This window comes from Sturnus vulgaris, unplaced genomic scaffold, assembly GCF_052056855.1.
Source record: "Sturnus vulgaris isolate bStuVul1 unplaced genomic scaffold, bStuVul1.hap1 Scaffold_168, whole genome shotgun sequence".
Lineage (NCBI taxonomy): Eukaryota > Metazoa > Chordata > Aves > Passeriformes > Sturnidae > Sturnus > Sturnus vulgaris.
In genome coordinates this window covers 310001-316329 of record NW_028276080.1, presented here as the reverse complement: position 1 = coordinate 316329, position 6329 = coordinate 310001, and positions in this window count along the sequence as shown.

The following is a 6329-nucleotide window of genomic DNA, read 5'->3' as shown; positions in this document are numbered from 1 at the left end:
CAGGTCTACCAAGCTGCGGACACCAGGTCTACCCAGGGCATGCTGCGGACACCAGGTCTACCCAGCCATGAAACGGGCAACAGGTCTACTCACGGCTTGCTGCGGACACCAGGTCTACCCAGCCATGAAACGGGCAACAGGTCTACCAAGCTGCGGACACCAGGTCTACCCAGGGCATGCTGCGGACACCAGGTCTACCAACTCAATGCTGCGGACAACAGGTCTACCCAGCCATGAAACGGGCAACAGGTCTACCAAGCTGCGGACACCAGGTCTACCCAGGGCATGCTGCGGACACCAGGTCTACCAACTCAATGCTGCGGACAACAGGTCTACCCAGCCATGAATCGGGCAACAGGTCTACCAAGCTGCGGACACCAGGTCTACCCAGGGCATGCTGCGGACACCAGGTCTACCCAGCCATGAAACGGGCAACAGGTCTACCAAGCTGCGGACACCAGGTCTACCCAGGGCATGCTGCGGACACCAGGTCTACCCAGCCATGAAACGGGCAACAGGTCTACTCACGGCTTGCTGCGGACACCAGGTCTACCCAGCCATGAAACGGGCAACAGGTCTACCAAGCTGCGGACACCAGGTCTACCCAGGGCATGCTGCGGACACCAGGTCTACCCAGCCATGAAACGGGCAACAGGTCTACTCACGGCTTGCTGCGGACACCAGGTCTACCCAGCCATGAAACGGGCAACAGGTCTACCAAGCTGCGGACACCAGGTCTACCCAGGGCATGCTGCGGACACCAGGTCTACCAACTCAATGCTGCGGACAACAGGTCTACCCAGCCATGAAACGGGCAACAGGTCTACCAAGCTGCGGACACCAGGTCTACCCAGGGCATGCTGCGGACACCAGGTCTACCAACTCAATGCTGCGGACAACAGGTCTACCCAGCCATGAATCGGGCAACAGGTCTACCAAGCTGCGGGCACCAGGTCTACCCACGGCTTGCTGCGGACAACAGGTCTACCCAGCCATGAAACGGGCAACAGGTCTACCAAGCTGCGGACACCAGGTCTACCCAGGGCATGCTGCGGACACCAGGTCTACCCAGCTATGAAACGGGCAACAGGTCTACTCACGGCTTGCTGCGGACACCAGGTCTACCCAGCCATGAAACGGGCAACAGGTCTACCAAGCTGCGGACACCAGGTCTACCCAGGGCATGCTGCGGACACCAGGTCTACCCAGCCATGAAACGGGCAACAGGTCTACTCACGGCTTGCTGCGGACACCAGGTCTACCCAGCCATGAAACGGGCAACAGGTCTACCAAGCTGCGGACACCAGGTCTACCCAGGGCATGCTGCGGACACCAGGTCTACCCAGCCATGAAACGGGCAACAGGTCTACCAAGCTGCGGACACCAGGTCTACCCAGGGCATGCTGCGGACACCAGGTCTACCCACGGCTTGCTGCGGACAACAGGTCTACCCAGGGCATGAATCGGGCAACAGGTCTACCAAGCTGCGGACACCAGGTCTACCCAGGGCATGCTGCGGACACCAGGTCTACCCACGGCTTGCTGCGGACAACCGGTCTACCCACGGCTTGCTGCGGACAACAGGTCTACCCACTCCAAGCTGCGGACACCAGGTCTAACTACTCCATTACGCGGACAACAGGTCTACCCACTCCATGCGGCGGACAACATGTCTACCCGCTCCATGCTGCGGACACCAGGTCTGCCCACGCCGTGATGCGGACCACAGGTCTACCTTCGCCATGCTGCACGCAGCCCGGGTCGCACCGGAGCTAGGTAGACCCGGTCGCCGCGGCCGTCGCAGCGCCCTCGCCCTCGACGGCGGACCCACGCCGCCGGTCCCGGAGGCGGGTAGACCTGGTCGCCGCGGCCACGGCGGCCGCCCATCCCGGAGCCCAGTAGACCTGGCCGCCGCGGGACCGGCCAAGTTTCCCGGAGTCGTGTAGACCTGGTCGTCGCGGCCACGGCCGCCGCCGCTGCGCCTTCGCCGGCGACGGCGGTCCCACGCCACCGGCCCCGGAGCCGCGTCGACCTGGCCGCCGCGGGACGGGCCACGTTTCGCGGATCCGGGTAGACGAGGCATCCTTGTACCATCTCGGAGCCGGGGAAACCCCACAGCCTCTTAACGCTCCGGAGCCCAAGTGCTCCAGCAGCCTTGCCCCGCCCGGCAGAATCGATTTCAAGACCAAGACATATTTTCGACAACATTTTATTTCATCATTTCATTTCATTTCTTTTCATTTCATTTTATTATTTTATTTTATTTCGTTTTGTTTTGTTTTGTTTTGTTTTGATTTGATTTGATTTGTTTCATTTCCTCTTTGCCTTTTTTGAATGATTGCCTCTTCTATTTACTCGGAAAGAAAATCTTTTCCGGAAAACAAAACTCTTGCCAAATCTTATTTGTGATCCCTTTGGGCCCACAGCCGAGCTGACGGAGGGCCTGTGCCCGGTTCTCGCCCTGCTGACACACTGACCCCCCCAAACGGCGTCCTCCCTACCCCACGCCTCCTCCCCCGTCCCCCAGAGACCCTACCTACAGAGCCCCCCCCCCCACAAAACAGAACCTCACGGGCCGCAGCACAGCCAGGGGAAGCACGTACGTGCAGCGAAACTCGGCCCAAAGCCGCCGCGCCCTGGCACAACTCGCCCTGCCCCTTCCCGCCCCACGGAGGCGGCTGCATCGAGGCGACCGGCGCCGCCGTCGGCAAGCGGGTGGCCGCTTTCGGGCCGGTTCTTCCGCGGAAGGTCTGCAGAGCTCTTGGGGCCTCGGCGCGGGTTTGGGGGGCCGTGAGGGCTCGCTGTCGAGGCGCCCGGGGCCGGCACGAAGCCGCCTGCCCTCTCCCTGTCCCTGCCCCGTCTTCCGCAGCCACCCATTAACGCTGGGGGCGAGCCCGCCCTCCGCCATCAACCTCCCATGCAGCGCTTTCAGACTTTCCCCGCCCCTGCCCATTGTCGGCTGGGGGCGCCCTGCCCCCCGCCGTCAGCCTCCCTGGCAGCGCTTTCAGACTCTCTCGGGCCCCTGCCCATTGTCGGCTGGGGGCGCCCCGCCCCCCGCCCTCAGCCTCCCTGGCAGCGCTTTCAGACTGCCTCGGGCCCTGCCCATTGTCGGTTGGGGGCGCCCCGCCCCCCGCCCTCAGCCTCCCTGGCAGCGCTTTCAGACTGCCTCGGGCCCTGCCCATTGTCGGTTGGGGGCGACCCCGCCCTCCGCCATCAGCCTCCCTGGCAGCACTTTCAGCCTCTTCCTGCCCCCGCCCACGGTCCCACCGGGCAGTTTACACGGCGGCGGCGGGAGGCTGATGCCGAGGTCGGCAGGCGGAGAGCCTGGTGCACAAGCAGGGATGGCGGCGGGATGATTGGCGCCGTCTGTCCCTGGTCAAAGAAGCTCTCTGTTCAGCTTTCTCGGAGCCTTTTGCTTTGGTGGCGTTCCTTCCTCCTCCGCCCCGGCGCCGCTCAAGCCTGCGGCAGGGCGGCAGCGCGGCGGGCGGGCGGCCGGGGGGAGGGGGGAGGGGGGGGGGAGGGAGGGAGCGCGCGAGCGAGCGAGCGAGCGCGCTGCAGAAATGAAGCCCGGAGCAGGGCCGCGGTCCATTCGAGCACGGGGAGGGGGCGCGACAACGCTGCCTGCTCCTGTCGGGGAGCGCTTGGGGAAGTGGGGTGCCGGCACCATGACGGCGGAGCGGACAGGGGCCGCGGCTGGGGAAGAGGCCGGCGGAGCTCGCCAGTGGATGCTGGCGCACGGAGCCGGCAGGGACACCTGGGCACGGCTGGGACCGAAAGTCGCCCGCCTTCACGCCCCGCCTTTCGCCGGGGGGAAGAAGACGCGAGAGCAGGGCTGCCTGCTGGGCTGCCAGTGCCCGCGGTCATGCCGGACGTGCAGGCCGACCGCCGAAGGCGTGCTCGCCGCTGCAGAGACGACAAGGGGGCCGCGCGTCCGATGGAAGAGACGGGGCGCCATCGCGCGGCGGCCGGGCTGCAAGGCCGGCCGACGGTAACAGGACTACCACGCCGCGGGCGGCCAGAGACAAAGACCGGCCGAGGGCAACAGGTCTACCCAGCATTAGGCCGGCCGGTACCAGGGCCGGCCGAGGGCAACAGTTCTACCCAGCATTAGGCCAGCCGGAAAGACGGCCGGCAGAGGGCAACAGGTCTACCCAGCATTCGGCCGTCAGGTACAAAGGCCGGCCGAGGGCAACAGGTCTACCCAGCATTCGGCTGGCCGGTAACACGGCGGGCCGAGGGCAACAGGTCTACCCAGCATTAGGCCGGCCGGTAACACTGCCGGCCGAGGGCAACAGGTCTACCCAGCATTAGGCCGCCACGTCCAAAGGCCGGCCGAGGGCAACAGGTCTACCCAGCATTAGGCCGCCACGTCCAAAGGCCGGCCGAGGGCAACAGGTCTACCCAGCATTCGGCCGCCACGTCCAAAGGCCGGCCGAGGGCAACAGGTCTACCCAGCATTAGGCCGCCACGTCCAAAGGCCGGCCGAGGGCAACAGGTCTACCCAGCATTCGGCCGCCACGTACAAAGGCCGGCCGAGGGCAACAGGTCTACCCAGCATTAGGCCGCCACGTCCAAAGGCCGGCCGAGGGCAACAGGTCTACCCAGCATTCGGCCGCCACGTCCAAAGGCCGGCCGAGGGCAACAGGTCTACCCAGCATTCGGCCGCCACGTCCAAAGGCCGGCCGAGGGCAACAGGTCTACCCAGCATTCGGCCGCCACGTCCAAAGGCCGGCCGAGGGCAACAGGTCTACCCAGCATTAGGCCGCCACGTCCAAAGGCCGGCCGAGGGCAACAGGTCTACCCAGCATTAGGCCGGCCGGCAGAGGGCAACAGGTCTACCCAGCATTCGGCCGTCAGGTACAAAGGCCGGCCGAGGGCAACAGGTCTACCCAGCATTCGGCCGCCACGTCCAAAGGCCGGCCGAGGGCAACAGGTCTACCCAGCATTCGGCCGTCAGGTACAAAGGCCGGCCGAGGGCAACAGGTCTACCCAGCATTCGGCTGGCCGGTAACACGGCGGGCCGAGGGCAACAGGTCTACCCAGCATTAGGCCGGCCGGTAACACTGCCGGCCGAGGGCAACAGGTCTACCCAGCATTAGGCCGCCACGTCCAAAGGCCGGCCGAGGGCAACAGGTCTACCCAGCATTAGGCCGCCACGTCCAAAGGCCGGCCGAGGGCAACAGGTCTACCCAGCATTCGGCCGCCACGTCCAAAGGCCGGCCGAGGGCAACAGGTCTACCCAGCATTAGGCTGCCACGTCCAAAGGCCGGCCGAGGGCAACAGGTCTACCCAGCATTCGGCCGCCACGTCCAAAGGCCGGCCGAGGGCAACAGGTCTCCCCAGCATTAGGCCGGCCGGCAGAGGGCAACAGGTCTACCCAGCATTCGGCCGTCAGGTACAAAGGCCGGCCGAGGGCAACAGGTCTACCCAGCATTAGGCCGGCCGGTAACACTGCCGGCCGAGGGCAACAGGTCTACCCAGCATTAGGCCGCCACGTCCAAAGGCCGGCCGAGGGCAACAGGTCTACCCAGCATTAGGCCGCCACGTCCAAAGGCCGGCCGAGGGCAACAGGTCTACCCAGCATTCGGCCGCCACGTCCAAAGGCCGGCCGAGGGCAACAGGTCTACCCAGCATTAGGCCGGCCGGCAGAGGGCAACAGGTCTACCCAGCATTCGGCCGTCAGGTACAAAGGCCGGCCGAGGGCAACAGGTCTACCCAGCATTAGGCCGGCCGGTAACACGGCCGGCAGAGGGCAACAGGTCTACTCAGCATTAGGCCGGCCGGTAAAACGGCAGGCCGAGGGCAACAGGTCTACCCAGCATTCGGCCGTCAGGTACAAAGGCCGGCCGAGGGCAACAGGTCTACCCAGCATTAGGCCGGCCGGTAACACTGCCGGCCGAGGGCAACAGGTCTACCCAGCATTAGGCCGCCACGTCCAAAGGCCGGCCGAGGGCAACAGGTCTACCCAGCATTAGGCCGCCACGTCCAAAGGCCGGCCGAGGGCAACAGGTCTACCCAGCATTCGGCCGCCACGTATAAAGGCCGGCCGAGGGCAACAGGTCTACCCAGCATTAGGCCGGCCGGCAGAGGGCAACAGGTCTACCCAGCATTCGGCCGTCAGGTACAAAGGCCGGCCGAGGGCAACAGGTCTACCCAGCATTAGGCCGGCCGGTAACACTGCCGGCCGAGGGCAACAGGTCTAACCAGCATTAGGCCGCCACGTCCAAAGGCCGGCCGAGGGCAACAGGTCTACCCAGCATTAGGCCGCCACGTCCAAAGGCCGGCCGAGGGCAACAGGTCTACCCAGCATTAGGCCGCCACGTCCAAAG